The sequence below is a fragment of the Aristolochia californica genome, unplaced genomic scaffold (assembly GCF_029961685.1).
Source record: "Aristolochia californica isolate CCGP_79_NKW_82.1479 unplaced genomic scaffold, dmAriCali1.0.hap1 SCAF_15, whole genome shotgun sequence".
In the NCBI taxonomy this organism is placed as follows: Eukaryota; Viridiplantae; Streptophyta; class Magnoliopsida; order Piperales; family Aristolochiaceae; genus Aristolochia; species Aristolochia californica.
Genome location: NW_027181826.1, coordinates 5,483,639 through 5,503,294, shown reverse-complemented (window position 1 = coordinate 5,503,294; position 19,656 = coordinate 5,483,639).

Below are 19,656 nucleotides of genomic sequence, written 5' to 3'. Positions count from 1 at the left end.
AAACCAAGGTTATTAAAATTGATTTTCTCTCCTTCAAAAATCAATTAGAGAATATTTTTACAAAACCATTACGATTTGACTGTTTCTCTAAGCTTCAAGGAGAGCTAGGCATGAGCAATTGACTTTGATTCACTTAGGCTGAAAATTTTGAGTTTAACGAACACATCCCATCATTGTAGTGCCAATAGAGTGAAGTGGAAATCAAAAGATTACATTTTAGTCACTCTGCATAGGTCATTGATCGATCAATGTGTATTGGTTGATAATTCAACTCAAGCAATTATCAATCAATCGAAATAGAATGATCTATCATTCATGACACGAACAAAGTAGATGAAGAGTCAAAATCGAATTTTTAACCCATCTCTTCATAAAAAATCATTCCAAAACCCATTCCAACGATTTGCTAGAGCTCAATGACCTCAAATCTTTCGAGAGATTTTCCATCAAATTTGAGGGTGAAACCCTCATTTTTTCCGCCTTCTCTCAAATTCGAACAGAGCAAAATGGTTAGAACGAAGGTCATTGCAAAGAAGAAGACTTTGAGGTAGGAGAATGATACTTTTAAGGAAATGTCCTATTGGAGGGAAAATTTTCAAACACGGACTCAAAGAGACTAGTATTTCCAACACTTTGTCTCAATGAGCATAGTTGAGCCAAGTAAGATTAATTTCTCCTTTTGCCAACAAGAGATTGTTGATTTTGATAGAGTATTTAGATTTTACAAGGGTGTATTGGAAAGTCAAGAAGAAGTTTACTCTCTCATTGTACAATTCTTCTACACTAATCTAGAGTTAGAAGATCTCTCCTCATGCAACCTTAGGCTCACGAGCAATGTAAAAAACATGAGCATATCAATTATGACAAGTGAGCTCGGTGAATGGCTTGGGACGCCATCTATGGTAATAAAAATATTTATCAAGGAGAGATGGCCCATGGACCTTCATAGAAATTGCCCTCAAAACATCCAAGTATCGCTTGGTCAAAAGTGTGGAAGTTCACATAAAATAAAAAAACAAGGAATTAAACTTGGGAGCATCGGGTCTTCATGTAGATTATGATATATTTCCTCAATTTGAGGAAAGACACATATTCTCACCTCACCACAGCCAATATCTTCTGGCTTGGGCCATCATCAAGAGAATTTTGATCGATTATGGATATATTATGACATGTTGCATGATGGATATAGCCATCAGTTCTTGAGTTGATGACCTTCCTTTTGCCAGAGAGATCACCACCATCTTCTACCAGAGTGGTGTAGACCTATCAGACGAGGTATCCATGGACATGACAAAGAAGATGTCCATTGGTGAAATAAAGGTTGAAAATTTTGGGTTCACCAAATGGTGAGGACAGTGGATACAAAAGGAAAAAACACTAAAGGAGTCTGCTCTGTAGCCTACTGCTTCTTGAGATGAGCCTAGTCCAGAGCCTCACGCAGATCAGTTCGAACTCGCATAGAGGAGAAGAAAGGAAGAAAACAACTCGTCATCTATTGATTGGCTCTTTTCACTAGTAGATGTCGTGGATGATGTTCAAGCTACTCATGTAGCAGTTTTATCCACTTTGGACGGGTTTAAGGCATGACAACAATGGATCGAGCATCTTCTTGACACCATCCTCAACTAACTCTCACCTTGAGCTTAGTTGACCTAGGATCCACCCATCCTTTTTTGACTCTATGTGTACATGTTTTCATTTGTATACTTGTATGTATTGACTTTTAAACACATCATTTTGTAAACAATTGAAAACATCTTTATGAGCCTTTGAGCCACTTTTTGTTCTATTCTATGCATTCGATTTAACTATCTTTTTGAGTATGACAAAAAGGGGGAGAAAATAGAGAACTTACCATGTAAAGATTAAGGGGGGGGGGGGGGGGGGGGGGGGGGAGGGGGGAGTGTTATTGTAAAATTGGATTATATACTTAATTCAAACCCTTAGGGAAGTGTAATTTTTTATTTTTCCAAGTTAGATTTGTCATCATAAAAAATGGGGAGATTGTTAAATGTAGGTGACTCCCACATTATTTTTTTTATCATAACAAAAATTAATTGAGCTAATAACTTGAAAATTCAAATATTTCTGATACTTCACCTTCAAGAGGATCTCAAGGTCTAAAGCGACAAAGCCAAATTCAAGACCTCAAACACAATTGAAGAACATCTCTTGAAGAAACACCCAAAAGAAAGAAGACTATGAGAAGACTCGAGTTCAAGCATTATAGAGAAAATATTTAAACTAAGTCAATTTTTGTAAGAGAGCATTTTAAACTTCCTATTCCTTAAGTACATTTGTGAAATTGGAGCATTAGGTTATAATTTGCATATAGACATGTTTAGGATCATGATAAGCATAATTTAGAAACATGTTAGAGCACTTAGAGAGAAATTCTCATGCTTTAAAAGGTCTACATTGTTAAACTGGCATTAGAATGATTGATCAACCACTGGCAATGATCTATCTTTCAAAACTATGCAATACAGGAATATAAAGCATGATCGATCAACCATAGTTGATTGTTTCATCGTCTAGGAGATGACCATTTCATGCAATAATGCATGATGGATCATCCCACTTAGACTGATCAATCATTACTGTCTAGGCAAGCAAAATTTTTATGGAATGATACATCATCCCTCCTGATTGATTGATCAGTCAGAACCTTGCCAATAAGGGACATAAAGCATGTTTGATCATAGAAAAATACACTGATTGATCATGCTTGAATTGCAAAACAAGTGGGAATCTCGATTGATCGATCAACTTAAATTTTTTGGACCAATGATAACATATTGATCGATTGGTCCATTGATCAATAAGTCATAGTCTGAAAGAAAAATAGTTGTTATGATCGATTGATTGATCAATCACTTAACAATGATGGATCAATCAAAGTTCTGATTTTTGCAAACGGGTAAATAATGGCTAGTTTGAGTTGGGGAAGTTATAAATACTCCCACCAAATCGTGAGTAAATGAGTGTATAAATATTTATTGGTATATATTCAAGTCACAATCCTTTATCTTGAAAATTTCCAACAAAGCGCTTTAGTGAGAGAGAGAGCCACATAATTGGAAAATTTTCATTCTCTTTCAATCATCCTTGCATCCATCGTAATACAAGCTCCTTGATCTATTCACAATGTTCTACAAAGGAGGAAGGGTTGAATTTATGGAAAAGAGAAACACTTCATTGACTTGTTGTAATTAGAGTACATGTACCTCTATTTATAATAGAGGAAGGTAGTAGAGACCAATTACAATAAAATTACCTTTGTCCCAATTACACCCAAACTCTAACTCTTAAATATAAGTCCTAGCATAATTAAATAACTCAATATAGATAAAAGACAAACATAACTCAAACTAGAACTCTTCTAGGATGTGACCATAAGATAAAGATGCCTTTGTGAGTCCTTGATCTTTCAACTTATGTGATAAAGATGCCAACTTGTGGTAATCATGGTGGGTCTTACTTCTTATGGGCTTGGGCCCATCTTGAGGGCCTTTCTTGTTCGTGTGGTGCATCTTATAATAATTTTAAATATGTGGGCCTTCCTTGGTCGTGTGGGCTAGAGACCATCTTCCAACACTTCCCCTCAAGCTGGGGGGTGAGAGAACATCATGAACTCCCAGCTAGCTACAAATGATGTATAAAATGGCACATCTTCCAATATGCCTTCATCTTCCAACACTCCCCCTCTCGCTGTTGCGTCCTTCCATGAGGCCCTGCTGGCATAATATAAGTGAGAGTAAAAATCACTCTTAGTCGGTAAGATATTGCTCCATACTCTAGTCCTAATGTTGGATGTAGGGGACACTCCGTCTTCTGTAGGTAATTTGTCTATCGGTATTGCTCTGAAGTATCCACCGCCGTGTCCCTCCATAGGACAATGAACCTCAAGTGGTAGGAGTAATAAAAGCCATTACAGGGGGGTAGTGGGTTTATTTATAATGGTGTCCCAATCTGAACACCGACTCTCATGGTAGCACAACCATGATATTTTTTAGAGTTAAATTTATCATGGTGTCCCAATCCGGGCATCGATTCTCATGGTGTCGCAACCGTGATATTTTTTAGCGTCAAATAAATTATGATATGAGAAAAGGTACTAAAGCAACCTCTTCTTCAATAATAATGTCCCCAAAGAGACATAATAGCTGCAGCTAAATATAACATGACCATCTTCCAACTCATATAACACGAACCAAAATAATAAACTTTGTAGAAGGACCCATCCAATAATCATAATCCGATATAAATATTTTTTCTTAGATGTAGAAGCTTCATCTTTTGTGCACCCCATTTTTTGAATATTTTTGTGACATAAACTTATCCACAACATATGGAATAACATATATTTTTCTTGTACTTCTTGTACTTCTCCCCCTCAAGCTGGGATGTAATGATAGTGATCTAAGCTTGAACCAAATATCATAGATGTAGCAATAAGCCCAAATAACAAAGATGTAATAATAATCCCTTAAACTAGGGAGAAGTGAGATATTTTACTGATATAGCAACTCGAACAGTGACGGAAAACAAATGGCTTAAATTTGGATTTTTTAATACAACAGAATACCAACATGACCTTTGATTCTTCCAATGCGAATATATCTTTAAATATAGATCAGATTGACATGAGATTTTCTCCTTATGAAAATAAACTTAAATACCTTCCATCTAAGTATAACTTCCCTTCATAAAAGATAATTATTAGAAGATAAATAATCTAATATATTTCGGACTCTATCATTTGGCCGAACTAAGTATTGTTTCTCATTTTTTTTCAATATGACCATTGACTCTTCCAGGATCAATATCTTCTTATAAAAAACTCAGATAGAGAATTGGTTGAATAGGTAAGAAAATAAACTTATAGATATTTCTTTTCATATATATTTCTCAAAATAAAGTCTCATTTTTTATAGCATAAGATATCTCAGAAGTTGAAGTTTTCTGCTACTGCTCCAACCTTTTTTTTTTCAATTTGACCTTCGCTGCTTCAAATATAGATTTCTCTTTGTAGATAAATCCGATTGAAAGTTGGTTGAATATGTAAGAGAATAAACTTATAGATATTTATTTTGAATCTCTAAAAGAGAAACATCTCTCCAAGTAAGGGTGTAAATGTTTCCCTTTATTTTATGTATTTGTGAAGTTTCATCTAGAACATGTTAATCTAGATAGAAAGGCCTAGCTAGATCTAGAATCTAGCAGCAATCTCTTGGGAGATTGCCAATGTATAAAAGTGTGTATTGAGCTACATGTTGCCAAAGAGAGTCAAAATCTGTTTTGTAATTTTTCGGCTATTAGAGTTAGTAATGAAAATTTTCCAAGCACAAGTTCCTAGGCGGTGACTACCACTAGGGGAACATCAATAAAAAAAATCTATTTGTCCTTGTGGTGTGTGCGTGCTGTTATTTACATTGAACTAATTTTATGCATGATATTTTAATCACACGCACAAGTAGTTTTTAATTTGAATATGTCAATTCAGCCCCCTCTCGAGAAGCCACTTGGGCCAACCCTTTTTGTAGAAGAAGTTTGTTCTAACAAACACATTTGTTAGAACAATGACTGCAACAAATGTTTTTATTTAAAAATTTAATGTTAAAAAAATCTTCCAATGCACACGATTAATCTTAAATTGTCTGTTACAATCAAAGCCATATAATATCTCATTGACATCCTATACAAGAATTTCTTATCTCATTCCTACGAATGATCCTATATGGTTTGTATATCTATTTCGTAATTCAATCACGAATGTTAGAAGGTACCCATGTGAAGGGTGACACACCTAGTAAAAAAGAGGAACTCGCCACCCATGTCTAGAGGTGGCAAATGAGGTAGATAAAGTATCTTCATAAGGATAGCATAGGGGTATAATTATGTAAGATGATGTATGTCCACTTATGTTTTTACTTTGATAAAGCTTGTAGCCCTAAGGGCATTGTAAACCTCCTCTAACAACTATAAATAATAGCCTCAAGGCATGAGGTAGAACATCAAGCCTCTCCTCTACTCATAATTCATCCCTAGCCTATTTTTTCTTTTCCCAAGAGTTTTCTTTCTCTTTCTCAACCAGTCGTCCCTCTCTTCCTCTTATCTTCTCCTTTCTTCTTCCTCCTCTCTTTCTCCAACACCTTGATCAAGGCCTTCCACCATGGAATCCTAAATTCCACAGGGTATCAAAGCAATGGTTTTAGGATTCCAAATCCCTTGGTTAAGGTGTTAATCATATGAGTTTATCTAGATTGCCAAGTTGGAGTTCCGGTTGAAGCAAAATTGAGCAACTTGTGCTCATCCAAGATACATGTTTTTTTTTTTTTTTTGAGATTATTACTGATGATTAAACTCATGAAGAAGGTTGGAGAATGAGTATTCTCCTCTTATTTACATGAATATTAAAGTGTTACTACTTTGTATGAATCAATTTAAGGCTTTTGTATTCGGTTTCCTCTCATTCATACAAGTTTTGGTTAAGAAGTAGTTTTCTATATTTTAATGTTGTTTTTTATCTTTGGAAAATTAATGGAAACAAACCTAGTTGATTCTCTACTGAAATCATGATGTATTATGCTTAGTACCATGGTAAAAATTAGTTGAACAACCCTAGAAGACTGCTACTCTTGGATGTTTATTGCTTGTTTTCTCCACCATTGAATTCTTGGTTGACCCAAGGAGGATTTTTTTTGGGGCTAGAAAATTTCTGAATTCAGCATCATTTAGGTCCTTCTAATTAGGACTATATTCTGATATTTATTTATTTAAATACTCAAGAGGCAAAGGAAAGTCCAAAAGCTGAGATTTCTTTACATCACTTAATGAGGAAAGTTTCCTTATTTGGAATTGACTTGATTTTAAACAAGATTTTATGATTTGATTTTATATTATTTTTTATTTGGAGATTTTTTATTGATTAAGAATGATATGATAATCCTTTTAGATTGCATGGTCCTGCATGTGGAAGGTTTATTTTTTATTTTTTGAATGCATGCATACTACACTCGGTATGTGTGCTCCTTGATTCTTTTGTTGCTCTCTTAGCTTAATTCTTGATTGTATCACCCTATACATGAATATAGGTTGATTCTCTCTTGGTTTTAATCTTTGGCTTTAGAACCAACGTGGGTGAGAGGTTGTTATCCAATGTCACAGAAAAAAAAGGCGTGTTGAAATTTCAGCAAGTGTAATTGATTCTTGAAGTTACAACTTCAACTCATAAATTCTTTGAGTGGGATTATTTGTTTAGTGGTTAGAATTTAATGGCTGAATATATTGGATTTAATATGTTTGGGAAAAGTGACGTACTCAAAATCACCACAATTCCTCTTAATTGGTTATCAAATTACTTGAGTTGGTCACAATCCGTTAAGAGATTTCTCTTCACTTATGACTTGTTGAATCACTTGAATAAGTCACCTCCTCTTCTAGATGAGAAAGATAGTGTATACACCGAGTGGCTTAAGGAGGATACACTTGTCCTTAGTTGGTTGATTAACAACATAGAAGAAACTGTTTCAAATAATGTGGTGCATCTTGAGACTGCTAAACAAGTGTAGTATACTTGTGCAAAGCTATACTCTAGTGCCAACAACTTGTAAAAATTATATGATGTTTTCTAAACAATGAATAATACCGAGCAATGAGATAATGTACCTGACTATCTTGCATGCTTTAGAGGTCACATTCAAGAGTGGAAACTTGATCAACCTATTCCATAGACATTTTGGTTTGAGAGAAACAAAAGGAAACATTAGCCGCAACCATCTGTCTCGCCAATATCTAACCGTATCTTGAGATAGCCAAGACTCAAATCCTCAGTTCATCATCTCTTCCCTTTGATTATATAAGTGCCATGGTCATCTCAACGTTGAAAGCTTTGCTAATGTAGATTGGACATGATCTCTGAATGGCAAAAAATCCACCTTAGGGTTTGACATGGAAAAGTAAAAAAAAAATATCGTGGCAAGATCTAGTGCCAAGGAAGAATATTGAGCATGTGGTAAGTAAACTTCTATGGATCAAATCCCTCCTAGTAGAAATGGGATTGAACAAAAATGGCCCAATGGAACTTCAATATGATAATCAAGTTTCAATCCACATTGCTTCCAACCCAGTCTTTCATGAAACAACTACGCATATCGAAGTTGATTGTCACTTTGTCAGAGAGAAGCTACAAGAAAATATTATTGTTGGAAGATATGATGTAATTAGGGTGACACTGATGTAATTAGTTTAAGGTTCATGTCTCTTCTTCACTCTTATTAGGGTGAAGTGTATATTTGTAATATTGGTATTTATGGAATCTATAAATAAAGTTTATGGGGGAGAGTGTGAAAGGAACGACCCTAATTATTCCTCCTTTTTCCTCAACGTGTTCTCTCTCCCTCTCCTTGGTTGTCTCTTTTCTTTTTCCTTTTACTTCTTCTTCTTTTTTTCTATCTGTTGCATAACAATGTGATCTATGGGATCCTGAAAATCAACATGGTATCAAAACAGTGATTTTCATGATTCTAATTATTTTTCCCTGCTCGGATAATGTGTCATGAAGGTGTTGTTATTTTGAAGAAATGTGACAGAGTCTTATTCTGAGAATCGTCTTCTTCTGTATTTTGTTTATTGCTGCTCAGTGAATGATCAACATGATGATCAATTTATCATTTTTTTCTAAGTCTTTCCTGCCCTTGTGGTTTGGTTTATGGATCTTGGTTTCCAGTAACCTTATCGTCGTGGATCAAAAAAACATTTTCTGCCGCATCATGGTAGTTTTTCGACTACGTGTTTTCTTATGGTTTGTAGTTGCACGTGATTCAAATTATATTGTATCTTATCTCTTGGTTATCTTTGAATGGCTGATCAACGTTCCTGTTTTTTAGGAAGGTACACAATTAGATAGAATCCTTATTAAATCCTTCTCGGTTCAGCATAGTAATTTTTGTTATCATAAACATATCAAATCATAAATTTGAGCCCATCTTGTCTATTGTCTTCTATTATCTTCTATTTTTTGCTACTAGCTTTTTTCTTGGGTGTAGTCGTTAATGCTGTTGTTGTTAACATTGATATGCTTATCATCGTCTGTATATTACTTGGTGTAGGCATTGGATTTGAAAATCACTCTGTTCCTCTTTATTTTCCTGGATACAATAGTAGAGTAAAAGAGATGACTTTGCAGTAGCCATCTATTTAGTTTATGATCATCAGAGAGTGCTATAGCTCTTCCAGCCTTTGAAGTTATCACTCTTGTGCCTTTGAGATTATCTTCTTTATGTTGGCATTGCTGCTATTTGTTGCTTACAAAAGTGATTATTTTCTTGTTGATGGCATTGCTACAATCTGTTGCTTACAGCAGTGATCATCTTCTAGTCGCTGGCACCCATTATCTTCTCTTGTTGGAGAGGTGTTTGCAAACGTTGATTACCAACAAAAGACTTTATACAGCCAATGAGATCTCTGTTTGGAGACAATGAGATGATGATGATGAAGTTTGAAATCAATGTAGCTGCAGAATAGATTTAAATTGCTCTCTGTGGTTCTACCTTTCCTAATTGGCAATAACTGTTGCTGCTCTGTCCACCTGAATCCTGATGGTCGTTGCCACCAGTCATTGAATCTCCTGTCAAGAGGCCTTTTAATCAATCTTCAAGACATGGTTATCAACACGTTGCTGCCATACTTCAGCTTGTTGCTAATTATTCAGCAAAGCAGAACACATAGTCACTTGCTTTGATAAGAGAAGCATTTTTTGCCTTCTCTTCTCTCTTGAATTTTAACACTTGGTGCTTTTATTGGTGATGTAGCTGCTTGATAATGGTGCTTTGATACAACATCTTTCATTGGTGATTGTTGTTTTAATTGAAATACACTTGATGTTGAGATAATTGGGCGACATTGTTGCTCTTGATGTCTTCATCTAACATGGTTTTAAATTCCAGCATGATGAAAATCCATCTACGTGCCTCAGCTATTCTACTGCCTGTTTTTTTTTGTTCTTTTGAATTCCAGCATAAAGATGACTTCCACACGTAGTTTAAGTTGGCTCTTTTTATCAAGCTCATGAATCAGTTGTTGTAATCAGAAATGAGATTTAATCAACACCTTTCCATCTATAGTTTGAATCAAGTTGGTCAATAATTACTCTCCATGGGGTAACATGGATGCACACGTGAGTTCAGCATAGTCCTCTTAAGGATTTGATTTTCTCACTCTTACGGTGATTATCATATGTTGTTATCTAGTATACGTATCTGTATTTTTTGATGTATTGATTATCAGCCGACATAATTCTAGTTATTAATGAAGTCTCTTGTTGTCCAAGAGGCTGCTGGTGTTTACTAGTTGTAATAAATTTTTATTTTGTTACATTGATGATATATTACTAATATACAGATGTTTGCTACTGATAGGGGGATATAAAGCCCATCACATTTGGAGTATCTATATCAGATGGTCAACAAGTATTTTGTGAATGCTATTTGGATAACAGAAATTAAAGATTACAGAATTGGATTCCCACTGAAGAATCTTGGTTTCATGTTGTTTCTTATTTGCATCAAATCATTGGTTCAACAATTATCGTTTGGCATTGCCTACTTGATTTCAGAACTCATTTAGCTCTGGAGTTATACCTCAACTTATTATTCGATTCAACTTATTATTGGCAATCTAATACTTAGATCAAGCTTATTACTTAGGGCACAACTTCCTGATGGACTCGCTACGGATTATTTCATGTGTCCTTATTACTCTGAAGGACTTCCATTATTACCAGTTATTTACTACTATACAACTGCACATTTGGTACATGTTATTTGGGCATTAGCCCATTTTCGTTGCTGCTATTGTGTCTCTTTGATTGAGACATTATTTATGAAGAAGAACTCCATGGTTGCTAGCCTTGGGTTCATTATTTAATGACCAACAATCGACATTGGTCTATCTGATGCAAAATTTGAATTTCTTAGGAAAATAAAGCACATGATGGTCTCGACATCTTATCTACCCATTACCCATTGGTTATTTGGCAGCATCATTGGTTATTTGCCAACCTTTCTCTTACCATCTTTTATTTGACTTACCCCTATTGCCCAACCCTATTGGTCCCTTTTATTTATATGGGTGTTTTTAAGTTCTTTGTGACTTTATATTGGTATCCTTGGGTTTTTTATCGTCGTCTTATGAATGATAGGCATTACCCATTTTAGTGATTATTATCACTATATTTTTTTGAAATCATTTAAGGTTGATTTTGACTTATATTTGATCACCTATTTCTACCCTTTGAGAGTTTGTACCCAGTGTCGTACTTATCCTTGGGAAACTGTAATGGAGGAGCTTATTACTATATCTATGTTATTTGGTTCAAGCTATGATCACTGCCATTACCTCCCAGCTTGAGGGGGAGTGTTGGAAGATATGCTTTAATTAGGGTGAGCTTATTACCATATCTATGTTATTTGGTTCAAGCTATGATCACTGCCATTACCTCCGTCACAGAGCCTCTCGATTTACCGTACTCTACAACTGGCGCACACCGTCTCGCTCATTTATGCTCATTTCGTTCCCGTAACCCCTTTGTCGTCTCCCTAAACCCCGAGCTCTCTGCTCCCTCTCTCATCTCCACCGTCCCTCTCCGGTCTCCCTCTCTACAACCTCTCCCTCTCGACCTCCGTTGTAGAGTACGGTAAACCGAGAGGCTCTGTGACTGAGGTCGAGAGGGAGAGGAGAGGGAGGGAGGCCTTCCTCCCTCGGCGACGACTTCTCTTCTCTCTCGACATTCCTCTCTTCTCCTCCCCCCCTCAGCCATCCTCCCTCTCCTCTCCCTCTCGACCTTCGTGGCAGAGCACAGGGTGTCGAGCATCTGTTGTAGAGCTTCTCAGCCTCCCTCTCTTCTCCCTCTTAGCGTACCATCAGAGCGCCGCCTCTATCAGCATTGCCTGCCGCCGTTGCCGTTGCTGTTGCCGTTGCCTACTGGCCTGTCGCCGTCGCTGTTGCCCGCTGGCTCGCCGCTGAGGAAGACAACGATGGTTTAATTTTTCCTAAGTTAGCAAAAATTAAACTATCGTCATAAAAATCATTAATTTATAAAATTAATTATTTTTATTTATAAAATAATTATTTTTATTTATTTAATAATTATTTTTATTTATTTAATATATTTATTTTATAATTAATATATTAAAATAGTGATTTAATAGTCATAATTAAAATATTTTTAAAATAAATATTTGATAAATTATTTTGGCATAATTATCTGATTGCTATAGTTAATTAAACCAATGATTTTAAATTTTGTGATAATATATTATTAATTAATAATACATAAAACATATTATGTACAAATATATAGTGTGTTAAAGTTATGATTAGATCAATTTTTTCTCTTAAATTATTTTTTTAGGTTAAAGTATATCATATGTTATTAATAAATTAATAACTCAATGTATTACTTTCGTTTTTGTTATTTATAACGTTATTTATTTATTATTTGTAATTAATCATGTGCATATTTCATTGGCTCATGTAATTATCATATTAATGCACAATAAAATATCTAATTCAATTAATACATATATTAATATATTTAATTATACATTAAATAACTAATTCGTGTAGTAATAATGGTTGTTTTACCTAATTTGGGGCTTAAGGATTATGTTGTAATTAAGTGTACTGTAAGGGTTTAGGGATTCTCTTGTTTTTTTATGTTTTTCTCATGTTAGGGCACTAACACTGGAAACTGTTTTCCAGTGCACATGAAATCATCAACCCTAACACCAAGTGCGAAGATGATCTTCATATACACGATTGACATGATCTTCATGTACACGATTGACATGATCTTCATGTTGGACATAAACTTGAACTTCAAAAATCCATTTGGAGGACTAACCCCCCCCCCCCCCCCCCCCCCCCCCCCCCCCCCTTATGTAAGATGATGTATATCAACTTATGTCTTTTCTTTGATAAAGCTTGTAGCCCTAGGGGCATTGTAGTTATTATAAACCTCCTCCCACAACTATAAATAAGAGCCTAAAGGCATGGGTAGAGCATCAAGCCTCTCCTTTTTTCATAATTCGTCCCTAGCCTATTTTCTCTTTTTCTAAGAGCTATCTCTCTCTTTCTCAACCAATTGTCCCTCTCTTCCTCTTCTCTTCTCCTCTCTTCTTCCCTTCTTCTCTCCTTCTTGCTCTTCTCTTTCTCCACTATCTTGATCGAGGCCTTCCACCATGGAATCCTAAATTCCACAACATAAATAGGTCTTCTTGAATAGGGTAGATCTATTGCAATGAAAGAGATTGCGGGAGAAGAAACAACTCATAGATTGGTCTCTTCCAATAAGAATTTGTTTGAGTCAATTAGTGGAGTAGTCAAATACCAAGCCAAGGTATGGGGAGTTGAAAAATTGCAAGTGCTCATAGGTACTACATGAATGAAGATCTTGAGATCAATAGGTCGAAGAAGCAAAAGTCGATTAGGTATGACTTTGTATCCATACCTATTTCTTCTCATTTTTTGATCAAATGTGCTTTAAATCTGGATTTGTTTGGAAGTTTTGTGTTGTTGAGGTTGCATCTACTGTATAGTGGGAGGTCTTGATGTTATTATACCAAATAACATAGATCTAAGAGGAGAAACAATTCTTATAAAGATTGAAGAAAATAGGGTGGGGTTGTCCCACCTCTCCTTCTATTGCAATATTTTTCTCCTTATTCTTTATAAAAGATAATGGTAAGAGGGGAGTGGGGGCTTCCCCCGCATGGTGACCCAAGGGAGAAGACTCCACCCTATTTTATTTTCTTTCCAATCAGCCATGTGAGGGAGAGGAAAAGGCTCTACCTCCTTTTTTCTCCTTGATCTTTGTTTCAGATAATTGAAAAAAAAGGGCAGGCAATGTCTGTCCCCTGTTGCCCAATGCGAAGTTGTATAATGATATTTGACTAGGAGTATAATAAGATTGGCTTAAGGGAGAATGTTAGGATTTTGTAAGCTTTCATATTCTTAAAAATTATAATTGTAAAATATCTTAAATTTTTTTGGGTAATCAGTACAAAGTTATCATTATTCATATGTTTTCCACTTAATAAGCTGGTAAACGGGTATATATATCTAAACCTTTCATTAGATAAGGATTTTTATTCCATATCCATTTGCAAGCAATCAGAATAAATGGGTAAGCAAGTAAACGAATAAGATTGCTCACTTACCAATTGACCTTTTATTACCAATTAAAATATTTTGTATGGGTTATGAGGATTTTTGTATAAAACGAAAAGTTTATGGTTGTTTGTCTGCAAGGTGGGCCTATAATTGCATATCAATCATTTCCATTTGGTGGACACATCCATTTTTTATCCCAATACAATAAGGATATTTTTAGTGATTTATCTTAAACTCAAGTTTTTTTCCTTATCCCAACAAATCCGAGTCTAAAGTGTTTCCTCAACCTGTAAAATGAGTGTATCTCCATTTCTTTTATTGTTATGGTCTTTTTTTTCAAAAAAAAAAAAAAAATATATGGATCTAAATCAAATAAATTCAATTAATTTTTAAGGAGTTTTAAGATTAAAATTTTTTCCCTAACCTATAACTTGCATTAGCTTGATACTGTGTTAATAGGTTCAATGAAGATCCAATCAATAAAAAACTGTTGAGCAACTCAAGATTCAAGTAAGGTCATGCAAGAAAACTTATCAAATAGGAACGAACTGCTATAGCGACTCGCATGTGGAATAGTCATTAATGGTTGCATCTTATTGCTTTTGAACATGTATTTTGTCGTTCATATGTACTAGTAAGTTGATGATGTTAATATTAAAGGCACGAACTCATTGTTATATTCCAAGGCATAAACGTTTATTTTTATGCTGTAAATTATGGACTATTACGAGTAACTTGGTTCATTTTCAAGCATGTTTTTTAAGTTTTAATTATATATATATGTTATTAATAATCTATCCTAGGTTATTAATAAAATAATATATTTATTAATTTTATTACTATATTAAATTAGAAATTTAAGACTAGTAATTAAAATATTGTTAAAGAAAGCATTTGATCAATTATTTTGGTTTAGTTATCCCATTTTTATAATTAATTAAACTAATTGTTTTTAATTTTGTAGAAATATATTATTAATTAATACTATATAAAAAATCCATCTTATTTTTATTTATTCAGTATATTTAATTTTTAATTACTGTATTAATTTAGTGATTTAATACTCGTAATTAAAATATTGTTAAAGTTAACATTTGATCAATTATTGTGGTTTAATTATCCCATTGTTATAATTAATTAAACCAATGGTTTTAAATTTAGTAAAAATATATTATTAATTAATAATGCGTAAAAATATATATTGCGTTATTGATAAAATAATATATTTAATTATTTATTATATTTATTTTTTTATTACTGTATTAAATTAGTGATTTTTAACTTTAAAACATATCTTATGTTATTAATAAATAAATTAATTTATTTTTTATATTCACTTCTATTATTTTTTACTTTATTTATTTATTTTTTATAATTAATCAGTGTACAATTAATTATCACACGCAATTATTATATTAATTTATAATAAACTGTAATAATTAATTAATATAATATAATATTTCATTAATTAGTATATTAATATATTTTAATACTACATTAAATCATTTATTTTTATAGTAACTATATTTATTTTGGTTAATTGTCTATTTAGGTATATGTTTTATTTAAATATGTTATAAAAAAATTTCTCATTATCTTGTTTTTGGGACAATATTCCCCACGTGTAACCATAACCATATCAGCTATTTCAAAGAAATAGTTTTCCAATATGCCCTCTATTGCCACCTTCAGTCTGGCATAATTGTGATCAGTTCAGTAAACAGAGACGAAGGTGATGTATGAAAAATTACAGTTTTCATAGAGAGATGGGGAGGGGGGAGAGTCGTTGTCTCTCCTCTCTTTTCTACTTATTATTTCTGCCGAGGAAGGGTCTCCCACCCTCTTCGGCATAGTGCGGCGGTGGGGAGGATGAGAGATACCCTTCTCCTTTTAAGATCCAATGGCACCAACGAGAGATCGTTATAAGTCTAAGATTTTAGGCTTCCGTCGCAAAAAAAAAAAAAAAAAATGAAGCTGGCGTTTATCCTAGCTCTTTCTCTCTACTATCACCTCTTTCTATCTACTCTAGCTTCGGAAGCTTACCCGTCACCCTATCCGGATGCCACCGACTCTTGCGACATCGCCTCCAGCAGCGAGGCTTTTGTAGTCAGGCGGGAGGAGTATGATGGTGGGAGGATTCTCGACATCACGCACCGCTACACAGAGGACATGCCTTCATGGTGCTCATCCGACGGTCTCGGCCAGTCCCTCTGGCTTCCCCAGAGCATGAAAAACGGTTCAAGATGCCTACACACACTGGCACGCATGTTGACTCTCCCGGACATTTCTTCCAGCATTATTTTGAAGCTGGCTTCGATGTTGATACTCTAGACCTCGAAGTCCTGAATGGTATTTAAATTCCATGACTTTTTTCTTTTCTTTTTATCGTTAAGATTGTTCAGTTGTCTTTTAAGTGTTTTCTTGCTACTTGAAAATGCTAAAGCTAGAAGTTATGCACCCCTTAATTTGGTTATTGAAGTTATTTTCATCATACTCGGGGATTGCCTCTCCGTGCTCCATTACTTCTTTGTACTTGGGTTACTGCCTTGTCTTTTATCACTTCTGGTTGTTAGCTCAGACGTAGAACATAATTCGTTCATCTGGCCTCTGGGCAGTCCAGCTTATCGAGTCGGTCTTAACTCTTTGACCAGGCGATGCTAATCATCTAATTTTCTCATAAGTAAACGGTGACGGTTTCACCAGATCAGTCATCTGGTAGTCCTCTCTGTCGGTGCTACTTATTCTGTCAAGAGGAAGATGCACTTTTCTCTCGACTAACTATAATTACTGTTGATTCAGTATACGGAATACTAGCTACTGAACCTAAATGATCTTAATAGGTGCGGCACTCCTAGTGGACGTTCCAAGAGATAAGAACATAACTGGTAAGTTCTAACTTTTCTCTGATTTTCTTTTGTTTGTATTAAAAGTTCTTGCTGATCTTTTTGTACCCAACAGTGGATATAAGTATGCTCTATCTTTCCCAGGCACAAAGAGAAAAATGGCCCCTGTTACAGTGATTCAATATTGCAACTTGGCCAATTAAAATATCTAAGACACACCTGAACCAAAGTGAAACTCCTAGGGCAGCTAGCTGGGACAACATTTGGTCACTGTTAGTTAGTCTTAATGCAATACACGCTCCTCTATTATGACTGAAAATTTTAAAAGCTGTAACAGACCAGGTTCTGTGCTGCACAAGTTATCATCCTTAAGGGTTTCAACTTGCAATTGGCTACTAATTGTTCAAATAGATAGCTAGTGCTCGCAGTTGGAGCTATACTTCTTTCAAAATCTTACATCTAAACTCAGAGAAAAAGAGAAAAAACCAGCAATAGAGTTGAGATTCTCTAAGCCAGTAGTAAGAGACTACAACTATAATTGCAGTCAGAGAGATCTCGGAGACCTGGGTGCTGAACTGCTGAAAGATGAGCTTCAGAAAAAGAAGAACAACACAACCATCTGATGGAGGATTCTGTGCTAGGAGGGATCCATTCAAAACATTTTTTACTCTTATGGAAGTTGTGTTCAAGTAAATACTTTCCTGATGTCACATATTTATGAACTTTGGAGTTTTTGCGCCAGAAAGAGACATAGTTATCACTTTGAATCCAACAATAATAATCATTCCCAGTGGCGCAGGGCTGTGCAGTTGCAGCAATTGCAGGTTATAAAGAGCCTATTGCAGATACTGCTGTTGGAAATGAAACCCAATATAAATATAATTCTAATGTCTTTCTCTTTTCTTTGGTTTATATTCAATGGCTGGTAGACAACACGGATATCAAGCTTGTAGGTAAGTTGCTTGTTGCAATATACTTGCGAGGTTTCATTTATTAGACGAGAAATGATCTGTAAATACTGTAACCCCATTTAGCAATAATTGTTATAGTATTACTTTGTTGTATTGATAACAATTTAACTGCAGAATTCTTAATTAAATATGAAATGACAAAGTTTTAGGACTTTTTTAGTGAGTTTCAGTATAGATTCCACATGTGATGTCTGGGCGTGCTTTCTTGAAATTTGCAAATTTTTTTCTAAAAGTAAAGTTTCATTAATTTCCTAAACAAATATCTTAACGCATGAGAGTTTCTAGTGAACATAGTGAGTACTAAATTGAGAATCCTAGGTTACCTGGTAAAGTGAGATTCAGACCTCTAACACCAGCAAACTAATAGTGGCTATAGTTTTTTCTCAGTGATGGATCAGGTAAAGCCTCAAATCCTTATTGAGCTTTAGATTCTGTATCTTACCCAATACTGTAATGGACATAAGTAGTCTTTCATGTTCAGTATGTTCTTGCAAAATCTGCAGTTCTGATAATTCCATTTTGCATCTTTGATTATTTTTTTAGGTTGAATTCTGAGGGATGAATATATTTTTATGTACAGTGAGCCCCATGCAATGTCTTCTATTCTTCTTCTTTTTATTTGTGTTATTATCCATGTTCTTTTACTTCTTTGTAATGTAAGACTCCTTGATGAAACATTGTGAGGGAAGCAGAAAACTGCTGCAACGATTACTAAAATGGGCAGTTCTTCGTGACCTGATATTGGAGGATAGCTCTACTTCTTGCTAGCAACTTTGCTATAGAATTCACAGAGGTGGGAGTCTGGCATTTCTGATGTATGGGGCCCTTTAATGGTCTCTAACATTTCTCAGGTTTAATATTTTGTTACTTTTGTGGACGATTTTACCCGAGTGACTTGGTTGTTTTTGTTTAAAGAATGATCAGAAATTCTTTCTATTTTTAAAATCATGCATGCAATGGTTCTAACGCAATTTGGGAAAAAAAATTCAAATCCTTAGATCCGATAATGCTAAGGAATATTTTTCTAATGAGTTTAAATTGTTTTGTGTGAGTAATGGGTTTTTTCATCAAACATCATGTGCCTATACCCCTCACCAAAATGGTGTTGCTGAAAGAAAGAATCATCACCTCCTTGAAGTTGCTCGGGGCCTCCTCTACTCCAAGAAGGTACCTTACTTTCATTGGCCTCATGATATTCTTACAACATGCTTTCTCATCAATAGGTTACCTTCATCGGTACTTAAAAATCAAACTCCGTATTCTGTTTTGTTTCATGGTGAAGATCCGTTTTCTCTTCCTCTTAAAGTATTTGGTTGCACATGTTTTGTTCATGCTTCACCTCATAAAAGTAAACTTGAGTCTCTGAGGTGTATTTTTTGGGGGTATTCTTGAACTCATAAAGGATATATTTGTTATAATCCTACACTTCGAAGGTTGATGGTATCTCGAGATGTGACTTTCTTTGAAGACACTTCCTTCTACTCCTCACATGAGGCTCCTCCAGGGTCTACATTTCCTCCTACCACTCCATGACCGTTTGTGCTATTTAATAAAGATATTACTCAACCCCCTGAAGCACTGGCCGTCCCTTCACCTGTGGAGTTGTCCGATCCACCTGAGGTAAGTCTTTCTCCTCCTTCTATGTTTGGGCCTAAATTTGATAC